This window comes from Cimex lectularius, unplaced genomic scaffold (assembly GCF_000648675.2).
Source record: "Cimex lectularius strain Harlan isolate CLEC.00 unplaced genomic scaffold, Clec_2.1 scaffold4, whole genome shotgun sequence".
Lineage (NCBI taxonomy): Eukaryota > Metazoa > Arthropoda > Insecta > Hemiptera > Cimicidae > Cimex > Cimex lectularius.
Window position 1 is genome coordinate 1,546,286 of NW_019392723.1, and position 19,283 is coordinate 1,565,568.

Genomic DNA, 19,283 nt, shown 5'->3' on the forward strand with positions numbered 1-19,283 from the left:
AAGGCAGAGTCGGATTGTTGTGTACAGACAAATACACTTCGCTATATTGCTTCTTACTACGAGCTTGTCTTTCCTGTCTAAAATAGCAAACTCATTTTCACAGGTTATAACAATATTTTTTGCATTCCTTGGTGCGACGTCCGCGCAGATCCGTGGGGACAACGTTTGTCCCAGAAACCAGAAGTTGATTATCAGTACGGCAGATGTTCGGCCTTTGAGTTTATAACTCCCAGTCCTATCGTTCCAAACTCACTCAGTCATCCGAAATGCAAATGCAATGAGACCGAATCCGATTGGTCAATCACCTATTTATTACGAATACATCTACAATTTTGGGATTGTTTTTGTACATAGATGGCTCATGTTGTATTACAACCATCTTGCCAGTCATCTAGATATATCAAAAATGATAGGTTAATATTATAAAGTAACTCTTCTGAATTCAATCGCACACAGCGTGGTATAAATAGAGAGTAAGAGGAAAATAGATAAATATATAGATAAAAGAAGAGTGTATGTGTTTGGGTGTGCGCATGTGTATAATAATGTTTTCAAACTATATCAAAAATTGATCCATATTTGCTTAGGTGTCATAATTAACCATATTAACTATTCCGATTAATTATTCTTATTCTCTTTCTAAGTTTTTTAGTTGAGATAAAAAATTACTGTCACGAGCGGGACGTTTCATCCCAACGATTAGCTCAAGGGGTCAGAGCAGTTGCGTATTGAGCCGAAGGTCGTAGGGTCGAAACGAGCTCATGACACTAATTTTTCAACTCAACCAAAACCCTTAGATAAAAAGAATAATTTATTCGTACATCAAAAATAATAACTGAATCGCTAAAATTTGCAGAAAATATGATTGAATCACTATCCTAACACAACCGTGCATAGTGAGGTGGAGATTGATTGATTAATTGAGTAAACGTTTATGGGATTGTTTTTGTACACAAATCGCTCATGTTGTATTACAATTATCTTGCCAGTCATCTAGATCTATCAAAAATGATAGGTTAATATTATAAAGTAACTCTTCTGAATAAGGTAGGTGATTAAACCTACCATGCAAAGTTAGGTCTCGTGGATCATCTTCCACTTGGCGTGAGTTGTATATTTTACATGATACACACAATTTATGCAGATTCTTTTGGTCTTTACAATTTATTTTACAAATAGAATGCAAGAAAAAAATAAACTTTTAAACATTTTTCACAAAATATTATAAATTTATAAGACAATATGTATTTATCTACGTAAGAAATCAATAAATATCTAAATATATCAAATAAAAATTAAAAAATAAATAAAGAGAGGATAAACAATAAAAACTTTAACAAGAATTTTTGGGGGCATCGGTGGCCGCAACGGTTTAGGCGTTGATCACTGTAAGGTGAAGGTCCCGGGTTCGAATCCAGCGGCTCTGCATTCGAACCGACATACTTACAAATAGGCTTTTTTTCAAAAACGCCGGCACCCCGAGGGTTGATATAACCTCTGCTGTTGCGAACCCTTGTAAACAAATAAAATAAAATATTTTTTGATAGTTAGACATGACTTTAAATTAATTAACCAATTATTTTTAATTTTCATTATTATTATAGTTACTTAGAGTTGTTAATTATTATAGTTATTTAGAGAAAGAAAGAAAGAAAGAAAGAGAGAGAGAGAGAGAGAGAGAGAGAGAGAGAGAGTGAGTGAGAAAGAGAAAGAACAAGAGAGAAAAAATTGAACATTTGAAATCAACGTTTTATATATAAAAGCTTGCAAAATTCGGTCTCATATACCTTTCTTACATTTAACGAACATTCGTTCATACAAATAAAGTTTACATTATTCAAAATACAAAATATTCATAATAGAAATATATTTATTTTTTACTGTCTAAATACATTTCTATGTATTATTGATGTTGTACAGAATATGGCTGAACATAATCTAATGAGAGAAAAGCAGTTAGATGTTTCTTATAAATACGTTATTTTTAGATACGTTAGATTTATATTATTTTATAACATTGGGTAAGTTATTGTAAAGTTTTATAGATTTTCTATTTTCTATTTACATACAGTATAAACAATAAAGCCGATAGCGTATAGCCTTGAGGGACACCAGGATTGGTGGGCATCCTATTAGAATAATAGTTTTTGTTTTTACTCATTGTTGCCTATTGGAAATATAAGATCAAATCAATTAACAACATTCCAGGATAGATTAATAGATCTCAGCACTGAAATGAGAATAACATGACCACCACTGTCGAAGGCCCTCCTACAGCCAATGGAAACTAAACTAGTAATTTGTTTATCATCAATACAAGTTTTTATAACATTTAACCTTTTTATTAAAAAACTTTCATTGTTTTATTCGTCGGCTATCCCGCTCGAAAGGTGTGAACAATTTCCAACAACTTCCAGCAAATTGATAGATTTGACTAAATACTAGTTCATCAAATAGTTTACTAAGGGAAGTAAAATATCAATTGACCGAAAATCGGAACAACTCGGAGCGAAAGAGAGAGAGAGAAAGTGAGAAAGAAAGCAAGAGAGAGAGAGAGAGAGAGAGAGAGAGAGAGAGGGTGGAGAACGAGAAGAAGGGAGAAATATTGTACATGATAGAGGTTGTAAGTGAGAGAGAGAGATATGAAGAGGGTAAGAAAAAAGAAGAGATAAAGACAAAAAAAAGAGAGAGAGAGAGAGAGAGAGAAATAGAGTAAAAGAGGGACAGGACGTGAGGCATAAAGAGAGAAAGTGGGAAAGAAAGCAAGAGAGAGAGAGAGAGAGAGAGAGAGAGGAGAGAGAGAGAGCGGGTGGAGAACGAGAAGGAGGGAGAAATATTGTACATGATAGAGGTTGTAAGTGAGAGAGATATGAAAAGGGTAAGAAAAAAGGAGAGATAAAGATAAAAAGAGAGAGATAGAGTAAAAGAGAGACAGGAAGAGAGGCAGAAAGAGTAATGGAAAGAGAGCAAGTGAGAGAGAAGGGAGAAAAAGAGGTAGGGAGAGAAAGAGAGAGATTGAGGGGTTTATAAAAATAATGAGAGAGAGAAATAGATACAGGGAGAGAGCGTGTGAGAAAGAGAATGAGAGAGATTATACGAGAGAGATGGAATAAGAGAAAGAAAAATCTTACCAGAGAGAGGGGGTAACAGAAAAAGAAAAATGAAAAAGAGAAAGAGTGAGAGAGAGGCCGTATGAGAGAGAGTGTGAGTGTAGTAACAGAGAAAAACAAATGAAATCAAGATCAAGAGAAGAGAGAGAGAGGTTTAGAGAAAAGAGAGAAAGAGATGGAGAGAGATAGAAGACAATGAGAGAGGAGGAGAAAGTAAGAGAGAATAGGTAAAAGACAGGGAAACTGCAAGAGACTGAGAAAGAGAGAGTGGGAGTGAGAGACAGAAGAAAGAAATAGAGGGACAGAGTTAGAAAAGAGCGAGGGTGAAAGAAAGATAGAGACTACAGTTGTACTCCCTGGTTTTTTTAACTATTTAGCCTAGGAAAAAATATTTTAAATTTATTTTAATTTTTTTTGGAGTGTTTTAGCTGAGTAGTTTTTGAGAAAACAAGAGATGGCCCCCTTCATATATTTTTCAGCAGGTTTTTGGAAAATTAGATATACTTACAATTTCTCTTCTTTTCAACTACGATATTTGCCCGTCTGTTCATAAAGGATGCCCAAAAATATAAAGAAAACAAAATCATTACTGAGGATCCAACGACCATTAGAATTACACAAGAATACCATCTACATCGATTTATTTTGATGAAAGCTATCTTTAATACAGCAAATTGGAAAATCCCCTTTACAATATGTTTCAGAAGGAATTCAACCAGAATAAGGGCCTTTTCTCGAGCACGCCTGTTTGATCTTATCCTCATACTTTCGTACGTCGTTCACGGAATGGTAAGAAAAGAATAAGACTCGTTTTGGCATAAATTCTCGTCGCAATCATCTCTAATCCGAAAAATAAGTGTACATCCTTAACTAACTCAACTCAAAAAAAAAATCGTTCTAATATGAAAAATGTAATTTTTAGTTCAATATTCCTACTTTTCGGCAAGCATAAACAATCAAAAACTAAAATTTTGAATATTTGGGTTAAATAAATTTTTATTTTGTCGTTTTTTGGTTGTTGTTTTTTTGAAGGGCGATCGACACACGTAACATTCCTCTTATTCTTTAACGTGGCAAGAAATTTAGCAAAATAACAGTAACCTTGTTATGACAGTCCAAAGATAATAGCCCTTTGAAGTCTTAGACGAATCCATGCCGCCGTAAGGAGTTGTTTTACGCCCCAATGCCTTGAGATTATAGAAGGGCCGACCAACTGACAACCCACGTAGTTTGTCTTATTTTCCACTTCCGCATCGATTTCCGACCGGATGTCTTTCTTGCACCAATTCAACATTCTGCCCCTTAAATATTCATGATGTAACGTGCCGGTCTCAATTTGGTTTTAAAAACCAAAACATTTTCAGAATTTATCATCGTAATGACCGAGATGTTTTGCGATATTTTCATTTAATCCTTAACCAGTCAGGACCGAAAAAATAGTTTTTATATATTTTAAATATTTTTAGCTTTCCGCTTTCAACCCACAATATAGACAAGAAAGCACTGTTTTATATGTTATCTATATTATTTATAAATGTACTGCAAATTTTTCAAAAAGTTATTTTTTAGTAGTTTTCTAAGTGTATAAATAATTTTATGGATTTAAAAAAGGTCTTTTTTCATTTCAATATAATACCTAATTAATTAACTTAATTACTTTACATGCTCATATTTTATACCATCGCCTAAGCTTTTAATGGTTTAAAGAAAGGGTTAATTTGAAATTAAAACAGGTTAAAAAATTAAAACAATCTGAACGTAAAAAAGGTTAATTTAATTTAATGTTAAAAGGGGGTTAACATTAAATTAAAAAGATTAATTTGATATTTAAACAATAATTTGAAATTAAATCAGGTTAATTTTTCAACTTCGAATCCCGCTCGTGCCATTGACTTTTTTTATCTCAACTAAAAACCTTAATTAATTGTAATATGTTAATTGGTCAGGCGGACCACTAAATTAGTGAATTTAATGATTTAAAATGAAGTATACTTCACTAAAGCTCTCCGTGGCCATTTCATTTGTGGTCGAGAATCCAATCCGATTACACGACATTTGAAAAATGGCAAAAAGGAGGGAAANTTAATTAAGGTTTTTAGTTGAGATGAAAAAAAGTTAATGGCACGAGCGGGATTCGAACCCACGGTCTTCGGCTAGATACGCCGCTGCTCTACCACTTGAGCTATCGTGACCTGGATCCACTCGGACATCAACTTCCTATCTCAACCCCACCTTATGAGTTTTCCCTCCTTTAAAAAATGGCAAAAAGGAGGGAAAATTCAAAAGGTGGGGTTGAGATGGGAAGTTGGTGTCCGAGTGGATCGAGGTCACGATAGCTCAGGTGGTAGAGAAGCAGCGTATCAAGCCGAAGATCGTGGGTTCGAATCCCGCTCGTGTCATTGACTTTTTTATCTCAGCTAAAAACCTTAATTAATTGTAATACTTTCGAAGTTTTCGCCTTCCGAATATCCCTCCGATATTTTTACAAAATCACACCGATTCATTAGAAAACATCACGGTAGTTTAGAACTTAATAAACTACATTTAATGGCATGACTTTGGCCTCCGTAAATCAATTAGCAATAGAGTTTTTGGTCAACTTCATCCTTAATATTCTCACTTACGATGTCATAAAATAAAAATTATGTGTGACAATGATTGAAAGGAAAAACTTTAAGCTTTCCAACGATTGGAAAAACGTTAAAATTGGAGAAAGAATTTTTGGATTACGGGACATCGGAAAACAAACAAAAACTGCCCCGGAAAATCCAGCCCTTATTTTTGTTTTAGAATCTCGTTTTTAAAGAATAAAGTATAGAAATTAGAAGTACCTTAAAACGAGACCAAATTGATTTACTCAAAACCATTTTTTAACTGCTTTATTATAGCATCTTTTCGTTATTTTTTCTACTTTTTATATATTTGGTCTAATTTAGTTAAGTAAATTCTAAGTTCTTGCATAATAGTTTCTATTTTGATTTTTAAAAAACAAACAAATCAACTGATATATAATAACCTAATACATGCATAACAAGTTACTTGAAATGATTTTTTTCCGCCCCCAATTTTCATTGGCAAACACTCGGAACGTGTCTCGTATTTTTTGATATAGTGTCACCCAAGAAATTTCCTTAAAATCGCCGATCCCACACCCATGGTCTTCCGTTTGAGTGTGCAATTTGTCCACAATTTTGTGATTCGCTATGCCAGAGCATTTACATAAGTGAAATGCAATCTGGATTAGATTGTTATCTACGAAGATCCCCCCCCCCAAGCGCTTACCATATTGGGTTCGAGACCGCTTGAGAAGTGTATGATTTTTCGATAATGAAAAGCCACCGGTTATCCATTATTTGTCGTATAGTAAAGTCTTCTATTTTACTTGGTGAACGATTTAACCTTTTTCTTGCTCTAACCACCAACATAATTATAGAGCCTGGTGTAAAGAAAAAATCCTTGTAACCAACCTAACGGACAGTTATGCCCATTATATTATAAATTGACATCGTCTACTGAATTTCCTGTTCAGGATGGACGGGTTGTTCATCTCGTTCTACCATTAAGACTGGAATTTACAAATTCGCCTTTTGAAACTCCAGGTACTTAATCGGGTAAAATCTGTACAAACAATTCCCCCCGCCCCTTAAAAATCAGAGTTAAATTTCGTTTTAGTAAAATCGATTAATTAAGTTTAATTCAAGTATCTGTTTTTAGAGTGAGATTTCCTCCTGTGGTCTACGGGGTGAGGAACCTGTAATTTGGTCGTTATTTCGGTCTAACTATCCTTGCCATATTAGACTATCATATATTATAATACACTTTATGTATAACCTGTTAATCGGCCGAAAATCTGAAAATTGACAAATTTAGTCATATTTGAAGACTTAAGTGTCAGAAGTCAAAATAAATGAAATGTGACGATTGACGGAAAAGCTTTTGATTGAAAAAAGTGGAGCTTGTACTTGTCGATAAGTATGAAGAAAGCAAAAGATTTTACGAGAGAGAGAGAATGTAAGAGAGTTAGAAAGAGAAAGAGAGAGAGATTGTACGAGAGAGAGTGTAAGAGAAAGAAAGAAAAAGGATGTAAAAATAGAAAGATTTATATTTAGTTTTATTAATTAATTAATTACAAATTTGTATGTAAAAAGTTAAAGGGTGCTCAAAATTCATATGAACTGATCTTTACAAAAACATTTGTCTTGGACTACTGTACTGAAATCGTTATTTCGTTTTTGTAACGTTTTACATATTTCACCTCAATTAATACAATTTTAAAAATCAACCATAAAATTGACAAAAAATATGTATTTCTTTTTGTATATAAATACATATTGTACTTATTTGTAGCCTGGGCATATTAGTACTTACAACATGCGTGTGAATATTTTATATGAATACATGTTTATTTGTAGCCTGGGCATATTAATACTTACTACAACATGTTTATGATTGCTGTTTATCTTTCTTTTTTTAACTCCATTGTCTAGTTCGGCCTTCAATGCCTTAATTTTTATTGCTGGGGTATCTGCTTTCTTCTGGTCTTACTCATATCAATTTGTTCTTTTTTATAAGTCTTGCTTCCTCGTACAACCAGTCGAGTACTGAATCCAAAAATTCAGTGATATTTCTACGAATAAGGGTTATTTTAGAGTATTTAGTTAATTTAGTTTTCTTTTCTCAGGTTTCGATTCGAACCCGGAACCTTTACCTTGCAGTGATGAACGCCTTGTCAAATGCTAAACATTTGCTCCCACGTATGACGGCCCGATCCTTAAAAAGAGCGGTTTTTCCCGGCTCTTCCCCTGACTTCGTTATCCCTTTCCAATTTTGAGTTTCGTCGCTTAAGAAATGGGTAAATGGCAAGTTAGGTAGGCCAATAAAGTGGATTTCTACTTTTTCATTTCCAAGACGCCCTTTATGACATAAGTTTAACGATCTAGTTCCTAGAGAGGATTTTTACTGGTACTTTGCAAAGTTTCATGCATCAATCTAAAGTAAATAGATGTCCATCGATATGATCAAGTTTCGATGCCAGAAAATTTTCTTACATCAATTTCACGATGATTATCAAATATTGCTTATAATCTGCGCAAAAATAAAACCAACAAGTTCTTAAACTGATCACTGACGCCTAAAATTGTTTGCCTACTACTACACAAAATGAGATGGAACATCTTATGATCAACTGAGTAATTAAAATCTCGTCTGAGTTACTGGATCATTCCGATTTATTTAGTATTTGTCAAATGGAAGAACGTTCAAATTAATTGATGTTAATAACAATATCGAGTTTGCGTTGCATGCGACAGTCGGTGGCATAGCCATTTGAAGTCGAGTATTCGTTGCCGTCCGAACTCGGTTTGTTTGTTCAATTAAATAAATGAGTTGTACATCCTGGGGTCTTGGCAAACAATCTGTGCTCTTCTCCGTAAACTTATATTTATCTTTAATTTGGCTCATGGAAAACACTTCAGTAAATTAACTTGAAATCAACGTAGTTTGAACAGAGCACTGTAAATTTCCGCCGACCAGAAAGGCTCGAAGAGGAATCAAAGGAAAAATTATCTCATTCATTTAATATTGGCAGACACATCGATGAGTGTCAACTAGTTTTCGGGACACGACACTCAATTTGGTGATGGCGTTAAATGTTTGACCACAACAACTTTAATTACTACGTACAATAACATATATACAGGGCGTCAACATTCTATTGTATCTCCTGATAACCTGCCATAGGTATAAATCAAAACACCCAACCCAGGAAAAAATTTAAACCTTTTTTCCTTATTAAATTTAATTAATGTAGTATATTCACGTCAATTAAACTTTTGGGTGTTAATGTAACCGACTCTCTTGTATTGTATTTTGTGCCAGCTTCTTTCTACCTCATGGATTCGTCAGTCAACGACAACAGTATACCTATAATATCCAAAATACTCTATACATAATAAAAAAAGTGGTTTTCTGGTTAGCTTATACTGCTCCGGATAACTCGATGTTCGTCGGGGTATTTGGGAAAGAAGGTCAACCGTTCTAGATAATAAATTCCACACACCAGAATTACTTCACACTGCACTCGATAATCCCGAGGTGATTGGGGATTGTCTCAAATTATTCGGCATTCCTTGACATGTGACTTCATTCATATTGCTCCAGAGTATTCGATATTTCTATGGGTGATTGGTAAAGAAGCTCATCCATTCACGCTAATAAATTACATCCACAGATTGACTTCTTTCACACCTCGAAGAGTACTCGATAGTCATTGAAGCGATTGGCGGGGGGAGGGGGTTGAGCCACTTCATACACGCTAATAAATTAAATTCACACGCTAGACTTCATTCACACTGCCCAAAACTATTTCAAATTCCTAGGGTTGCTTTGGAAAGAAGTCCCTGTAGTCACTCGATATTCGGTGTAATTGGGATAGGAGCCCCTCGATTCACGCTAATGAATTACATCCACATGCCACATTATTCACACAACCCCGGAGTAATTGGCTTCATTCACGCTAATAAATTACATTCAAACTGTCCCTGGACGTGATTGGGAAAGAAGACCTTCCATTGTAGCCAATAAATTACATTAAAAAACATAACAGACTACAAATTCACTGCCCAAGACTACTAGATATTCCTTAGGGTCAGAAGTCCCCCCTGAGAACAGAAGTAATTCACGCTAATAAGTTACATCAACACTCTAGCCTTCAACCCATAGTACTGCTATCATCGATCATGCTCTGGGTATAGTAGATATTATTCGGTGTCATTGTGGAAGGATCCCCCTGTATTAATGCTAATAAATTACATCCACAAACCAGAATTTACTTGTACTGCTTCAGAACAATTATTCCGTGTAATTGGGAAAGAGCACCAGTCAAGCTAAGAAATTATATCCACATAGCATACTTTATTCACCCTGCCCCATAAAACATGATTTTCCTCGGGGTAACTGGGAAAGAAAATCGACACTTCATTCTAGTAAATTATATTCAAAAACACAACTTCCTTGGGATGATAGGCTGCCCCTCCATTCACACTAATAAATTACATCCACATACCAGATTTTATTCACGCTATCCCATAGTGCTTGATATTTCTCGAAGCGATTGGCTGCCCTTCCATTTAGCTAATAAATTATATTCACTCGGTACCTTGATACAAATAAGAACTGTTTCTCAATTAGCTTTTTTTATTCAAGCTAATAAATACAGTCACATAATTCAATTGCTCCGAGTACTCAACATTCCTATGCGATCGAGGAAATAAAATGTACAAACATAAGCTTGTACTTACTAGACTAGTTGCCATGTGTTATTCTTGTGTGACCTATGCTCAACCACTAGATCCAGTCTCCGCAATCGAGAAACCAATGTCTCTTATATCGTAAAATATAGACGAAGTGTCAGACTATACAGGGTGAATTGCTACTCGTGCTACAAACTTCTCCAGTAGATTCTTCACCCTAAAATGAACAAAAAAGTTCATATTGTCCATGGTCCGATTCTCAACCATTTCAGAGTAATTTCGCTTTTTATCGATTTTGAAAGATATCACGTCCTGGCGTCGGAAAATCGTGATATCTTTTAATCTAAACATTTCTCTGAAAATCTAATAGCACCGTTGAAATTCCCGTTAATTTTTCAATAAGAAGATGACGGTGGCAAAATGTTTGGGCTAATTTTTTGTGTTTTATTTCAGCCAGAACTACAAAAAGAGTGGAAAATTGTGTAAATCGGAAAGTGTATAAAGTAATCCAGAGTTTCTAATTTTAGTCTCAGAAGGCAGCAAATTTGAGGAAAACTACCTGATTTAATAACGCTTCCAACGCACTCGTCATTTTCTTATTTAGTGGTTGTGAGACCAAGATGTTGATGACAAAAAGAGAAAAAATGGTGGTTCAAGGATTGCTAATGTTTGAGAGTGACTTGCTACTCGTGCTACAAACTTCACCAGTAGATTCTTGACCCTAAAATGAACAAAAAAGTTCATATTGACCATGGTCCGATTCTCAACCATTTCAGAGTAATTTCGCTTTTTATCGATTTTGAAAGATATCACGTCCTGGCGTCGGAAAATCGTGATATCTTTTAATCTAAACATTTCTCTTAAAATCTATAAGCACCGTTGAAATCCCCGTTAATTTTTCAATAAGAAGATGAAGGTGGCAAAACGTTTGGGTCTTTCTTCCTTGACCTTCTAGCTGTTTGTAAACTTCTTAAGCATTACATACTAAATGGGCATTAAATTAAATTAAAAAATTTCAATGGAATTATGATTTTGATTCTCTCTAAAAATTAACGGGGATTTCAACGGTGCTTATAGATTTTATGAGAAATGTTTAGATTAAAAGATATCACGATTTTCCGACGCCAGGACGTGATATCTTTCAAAATCGATAAAAAGCGAAATTACTCTGAAATGGTTGAGAATCGGACCATGGACAATATGAACTTTTTTGTTCATTTTAGGGTCAAGAATCTACTGGTGAAGTTTGTAGCACGAGTAGCAAGTCACTCTCAAACATTAGCAATCCTTGAACCACCATTTTTTCTCTTTTTGTCATCAACATCTTGGTCTCACAACCACTAAATAAGAAAATGACGAGTGCGTTGGAAGCGTTATTAAATCAGGTAGTTTTCCTCAAATTTGCTGCCTTCTGAGACTAAAATTAGAAACTCTGGATTACTTTATACACTTTCCGATTTACACAATTTTCCACTCTTTTTGTAGTTCTGGCTGAAATAAAACACAAAAAATTAGCCCAAACATTTTGCCACCGTCATCTTCTTATTGAAAAATTAACGGGAATTTCAACGGTGCTATTAGATTTTCAGAGAAATGTTTAGATTAAAAGATATCACGATTTTCCGACGCCAGGACGTGATATCTTTCAAAATCGATAAAAAGCGAAATTACTCTGAAATGGTTGAGAATCGGACCATGGACAATATGAACTTTTTTGTTCATTTTAGGGTGAAGAATCTACTGGAGAAGTTTGTAGCACGAGTAGCAATTCACCCTGTATATGATACTATTTATTTGTATGGTAAACTGAACTAACACTGAGAAATAGGAAATGAATGATTAAATGGGAAAAAAATGATTCATTATTTTTTTCGCAGATTTACTTAAAATGTAAAATAAACAATGAAACAATACGGTAGATTGAAAAACATTTGTTTCCTCAATACATTTGATTAAAAATAAATGGCAGGAATTTTATTATAAATATTAAATAACAATCGACAGTGAAGTTTGTTTTAATTTTTTATTGAACAAGGACGAGGTACGTTGAGAGGTTCACTTATCGATGATTAATTTATTGTTTCCAAACGCTAAACATCATCGAGAAACCGCTAGCTCTAATTTATTTACATATTTCCGGCGATGAATTATGTATTTTATGTTATTGAAATCTTTGTGTTTAAGAAATTGGCAAAGTTGGAGAGGAAGGAGTGGAAACATCTGAGCTAAATAAGTCAGTTCAGCTGGATTTATAGCACTTTCCAAGGCGTCCCTAAAGAAACATATAATTAGAACTTTCTTCAAACCCTTTTCACACCAGTGACAAAATTAATTTCTAATCTGTTATACACAATGCAAATACGTTGTATTTTAAAATGGAATTAGTTTGTATATGCTGTTTCCAGTGAGACTAGTTTCATCCTAAACATAAAGTATTGGGTTGTCCGGAAAATAATGCAGGATTTTGGTATTAAACAAAAAAAAAGAAACTAGTTACTTTAAAGCAATGTTCTTTAATCAAAATATTTTNTTACGATGTTGATTGGGATTCGGGTTGTGGTCTTCAAACATACAATGTTTTTATATCAACGCCCAAGCTTTCGACAAGTTTTATTGCCTTCTTCAGGGGATCTACGGAGACATAGGGACATAATCATTTAAATAGTTATAAATTACTGTAAATTACAATAATTGTACTTACAGATACAAAGTCATAACTTAAACACATTACACATTTCACGATAAGTATATATACAAACTATATACATATATAATAAATAAATAAATCCTCTTCTTAATAGCCTCTTACATATATATGCATTTTTTTTAAACAGTAACAATTACTTAACAATTGGTATTCTTTAGGTACATAAATATCACAGGCGTTTGACTAGAAAATTGTGTTTATCACGTTATCAGGTGGGAGGTTCCCCACACTATCACTTACTGATAACAATAATTTTCCACAATTTTAGAAAAACAAGCTCTTCATTTCTAGTACATTGGTAATTCTATGTTATCACAGCCTGTTATAATAAATAAATAAATATGTATGCAAGTATTGTTACGATCTACGAGGCTGTGATAACATAGAATTACCAATGTACTAGAAATGAAGATCTTGTTTTTCTAAAATTGTGGAAAATTATTGTTATCAGTAGGTGATAGTGTGGGGAACCTCCCACCTGATAACGTGATAAACACAATTTTCTAGTCAAACGCCTGTGATATTTATGTACCTTAAAATACCAATTGTTAAGTAATTGTTACTGTTTTAAAAAAATGCATATACATGTAAGAGGCTAGTAAGAAGAGGTTTTTATTTATTTATTATATATGTACATAGTTTGTATATATACTTATCGTGAAATGTGTAATGTGTTTAAGTTATGACTTTGTATCTGTAAGTACAATTATTGAAATTACAGTAATTTATAACTATTTAAATGATTATGTCCCTATGTCTCTGTAGATCCCCTGAAGAAGGCAATAAAACTTGTCGAAAGCTTGGGCGTTGATATAAAAACATTGTATGTTTGAAGACCACAACCCGAATCCCAATCAACATCGTATTAAAGGCTGGTTGATCGCATAACAAGTATTGAACTTTGTTACTCTGCCTGTCTACACTCGCTCGTTTCGAAGTCCTTGTATTTCGGCTTTGCTCATGCTGCAATGACGACTTATAAATGTCACTTTTTTAAATTCATATACTTCTATTAAGGAACTTTTATTTGGAAATCTTCCATGCCAAGAAATAACTGTACATGTCCTGTGATTTTTGGTTTACTGGGTGTTTTTTTCTTCGGTTGCATCGTTTATGACCGATACTATTTCTCTAAGTATACACCTTATGACATTGTTTTCTTTATTTCTTCTTTGTTCATTGTTCATTCGTATTTCTCGAGCTCCTTTTCCCAAATACTGTTGTATAGACGAATCAGAGAAAAAAGACGTTTTATTTGTTTATGTGTTTGAGGATTAAATTTTCAATTTGTAATGTATGGCCTTTTTGGGTGACACCCGATAAAATAAACCGATAGAAAGGGTGTCCAGTTAATGCCGACTATATTTGATACAAGACTGGCTACCAGGACGAGAATGAAACTTAACCTAACGCGTCTCTAACATAATGAAACTCTGAACCGTCCCTAATCTAACCTTACTCTTACCTAATCTGACCTAACTCGTCCTTAATTATCACCGAAACCCTAACTCGATCTTAAGCAAGCTCTAATCCATCTCTAATTAACTCGTTTGTAATTATAACCCAAACTCATTCCTAACCTACCCTCGTCCCAAACCTAGTTGAACTCGTTCCTTACTACAACCCTAACTCTAACTCGTTCCTAACGTAACTTAATTAGACCCTAATTGTAATCTAAACCGTTACTCGTTCTTAACCTCGCCCAACTCTAACCAGTCTGCAAAGCAACCTAATTTTTCTCTAACCCTAACCTAACGTAACTCTTCTCTTATTACAACTCAAACCCTAACAATACCTAAATTAACTCATTCCTCACCCTTACCCGTCCCTAACCTAATTTGACCAGTCCTTAATTGTAACAGTACCCATTCCTAACATAACTTTCCTTAACATAAGGCAGATCAAAAGACTGGGTGTTACCAAGAAAAGAATAACCATCGATATAAGGCAATTGTCTAATCAGTAGTCAAGTCCAGAGCGGTTTGGTTTTGCATTACAAACATTGGGTTAAACAACAAAATCAGGCTAGTTTGGGTTTGGGTAGACCCTGTTGTGCAAATTGATTAAGGAATGTTCAATGAGGACAACTATCAGCCTTGAACCCTTTTGCGGCATACTTCACTCCCCAAAATGAAGATCCAACAATGGATTCAGAATGAGTTGGTCTAATAGGAATTCCAAAAAAGAGACATGGGAGAAAGTTTATCAACAGACCACAGATTGGACCGGGGTAGTCAAGTGGTTAGCGTGATAGTCTCTCGGCTCGTAGATCCTCTGTCGTGGGTTCGAATCCCACCGTCGTCGCCGGTGGCCTTTTTTTTCAAGCTACCCTTCCCCCACAACTATGTATGTACGATGAAGCCATCAACGGAATTGTACTCTGGGTTATATGTAAGTTCTTAAAGCCATAAAAATAAATAATAATTAATTTAAAAACAAATTAAAAATAAGACTTATTAAGATTATTTCCTAAATTTGTACGCAGACTGATTCGTACTCCTGGAATAATCAAAGGCTATATAAATATGCATATTTATATTTATGTACTATATATATTCGATTTTTTCAGAACAAACACACTTAAGGACACTAGTGTTAAGAAGTAGGAAGACATTCAAATGTAAATTGAATTGCATTATTTGTAATGAACGTAATTTCTTTTCCGCCATTAACACAAATAAACGAACCTTAAATAATCAAATGAAAAAGAAACACAAGCCGTTGAATTTTAATGACGTCTATTGGAAAGCGACTTTCTGCAAGCCTTCTGGATCAAACGAAAAACGATCTTTCCCTCAAAGTATTAATTGTACTAAGGAATTTCTAATTTTACAGTTCAAATTATTTTTATCTATTGCATAAAATGTATGTGTTTTTATTACTTAAAACAACAATAAGTTAATAACAACACACAATAAGCGATAAAGGGTATTTTGGAAAGAATTTTTATGGTAGGTATCTTCCCTATAAGCCAGGATCAGGCCGTCAGGTTTGTAGGTTTCGGTACGCTTTGACTAGATCGATTTTTGGTGATAATACAGCAGTGTCTACTGCTCTAAAGTACGTGTAGATCAGAGGGAGTGTGTAGAAGCTAGGATGCCATTGAGTTTCCAGAGCAAACCCAGGTGTCAGATAGCTGTTCGATGTTGACGATACAGCCAAGCTGTACACACTCCATCTTCTCAAGGCATGATGCGTTGATAAAACACGATAGCACTGTTGAACAGTACCTAAATTCAAATTGATGGTCTGAGATCATATTATAATAATACAATATAACGATGGAGGTATTTTTGGTTGGATAATAGAATAGCAATCATCAGAGATGTCAAGATTGGAAGGGATATTGTAGCAGTATATACTGAACTACTCCTGCTGTTCTATAGGTCCTGGCGCGCGGGTCCACCTTGTACAAAAAAGAGTGATAGGATCCGACACATTCTTTGCCAGGTAGGAATTAAAATTGAGGAAGTATTTATTGGCTAGGATATTTTGAGTTTTCAGAGTAAATCCGGGTGCCAGATTCGATCGCAAGCTTCTTCGAATTCGAGCTCGACCTCCGTGCAGCACTACTTCTTCCAGAGAGAAGATGCAATACTAACCATAATACGATTTAATGTTGCTATAGCGATGCCACTAGTAAATATGAGGATCGCAGTGTCAGAAGGAGAAGGGATATCGGCAGTGTATATTGTAAAACAACAGACCCAAGACCGTACCTTTTGTATGACCTTGTAGCAGTTTTCTTTCTTTTAGTCAGAAGATAGCATTCTAAGTTATAGGTGTGTCCGATAATCTGTAAGGGGTCAGGTTTACAGAATAGAATGTCAGTGTACATGGAGTACAGTAAGGGACCGAGGACGCCACCCTGAGGGACGCCAACATCTTGTACAAAAGAGAAGAAAAGGATCCAACCCAAACTCTAATGTTTTAGCCAGGTCAGACTTACGGATGAGGAATTGTGTAGAAGTACCTTGAGTTTCCAGAAAAACTTAGATGCCAGACTTGATCGAAAGCCTGGTCGACCTCCAAGCAACATTCCAGCTTCTAGACTTCTTGACATACATTTGTTGGCGGATAGCGTTTTCGTTAGGAAGGTTGTGATGTCATAAGCGATTGGAGGGTGATGTAACGGAGGGGGAGGTTTATGTTAGGCTGAGAGACACGTCTTGTACGAAGGAGAGTTGAGAAGACCAGACCCAAAGTCTAAGGTATCAGCCAGGTAGGACGTGAGCATGAAGAAGTGTGTAGAGGCTAGTATGCTTATGGTTTCCTCGAGTTCGACATAGATAAAGGCCTGTGAGCAACATTTCTTCTTCAAGGAGGATGCAACGCATGGCACTGTTGAACACTGTTTTTATTTGGTCAACGAAGATGATTCATTGAGTTTCTTTTGTAATCATTTTAAAAGCTTTAAAGGCATTTGTTCACAGAACAACTGCCAAATACCGGGGGAAAATTTGATTCTTACACATCAGTAATGAAATGGCAAATATTAATTTATTTTATTTTTGAATATTGACAACAAAGGAAAAATCATCTAATTAAGGACACGTCAGTGAATGAATGCGCAAGATTATTTTTTGAATCACGGACATTGAGCTTAATACGTGACATTTTCCCGCCCTTTTTTCTTTTTGGATAAACGTCGTCGGGATATTTTTTCCGTTATTCGATATTTTACTTTCAGCTTGAATTTTGATTCCGGCTTTTGTCTCATCCCAACCCTCCACCAGACCCACAAACCCTTGGTCCATACAAAAGTCACTCGTCAAACCTCGTTTATTTAAAGTAAACAAAAGGCTATGCTTTACTAACTTTAAAAAGGACTTTTTTTCTCCCCGACGCCACCACATTTATGAAATGTATAAAGATCGTTTTTTTGGCTTTGCATCTCAAATAAGGGTGTTATGTTGCTTTTCAGAAGGAGAAGAAACAAAGGGAAGTATTATTGGAGAAAAATTATGTGAAACATATTTATGAATTACGGATGGCAAATCATACTTCTTGATCTGACCAACACAAAAATAAAAAAAATACAAAAGCATTATAAAAATAAAAGGAAATGAACTCCAAATTTACCCGCATTTATTGAAAAAAGGCTCGGTTTGAAAATTAGGCTATCACCCTATCCCTGATTGATTCCATAAATATAATTATAAAAAATAAAGAAATATGAGTAATAAAGAAAGAAATTTTAGTGCCATCTGGCTGTCCGAGTAGATGGCCATTATTTTCTTGTTAATGTCGTTTTTGGTTTTTCCTCTACCAGAAGTTAGAATGAGTCTGTATACCATCAAAAGAAATATTCCAAAGGTTGCCCTTCTTCCTTGCAATATCTATATATATTCGTTCCTGCTGCTCCGAGTACATATGCCTCCGGAGTATTTAGCCGAAGATCGTGGGTTCGAATCCCGCTCGTGACACTGATTTTTTTTATCTCAACCAAGACCTTACATAAAAAGAATAATTAATTTAAAGAAGTAACTTGGTCAATTGACCACAAAAACAAAAATTGTTTGATTATAAATTCAAAAGACACAATATTTTACATGGACAATTACATGTAGCCCTGCCGGGGTGTCCGGCAAAGATTGATCCCCTTAGTCTGCGGAAACAAACCATGATTAGCTTATAAGTCTTGGGCAATATGCGACTGTCTTTAAGTCAGTACTTCACTTGGGAAGAAAGAGCTGTCCTGAAAGGGCTAAGTTAGAGGGCTCAGAATCTTGTCCGCCTGAAGTTCCTCCCGAACTCGTTTTTATGCGAATTGGCTGTTAGAGTCTTTCTTTGTTTTATTTTGTGTATTGTGGCTGTTGAGTCACCCTGGACGAACATGTGGTAGTCGATTCAGGATGTAATTAATTTTCAAATATTCAAAGATTACAATCGCATGATTTTATTTCACGTTTTTTACGCCTTTGTATGAAGATAGATAGAAAGGATCGGAAACGTCTTCCTTACTCTGCAGACCCCAAGAGGAAAACTCGCAGGAAACATTTTTCTTGGAATAAAACACTCTTTTTTTATTTATTCCCGGTATAATTTTAGTAATTGACCCTAGCTTTTTTATTGAATATAAAATTGAATAGTACGCGCTGTATAAATTCATGTCCATTCCATGTAAAATTTCAAATAAAAAAGCAAGGAATTGTTTCAGCTTAATTGATGCGAGTAAAGGCTGTTAGAACTCGGAATTTTATTTTATTTAATATT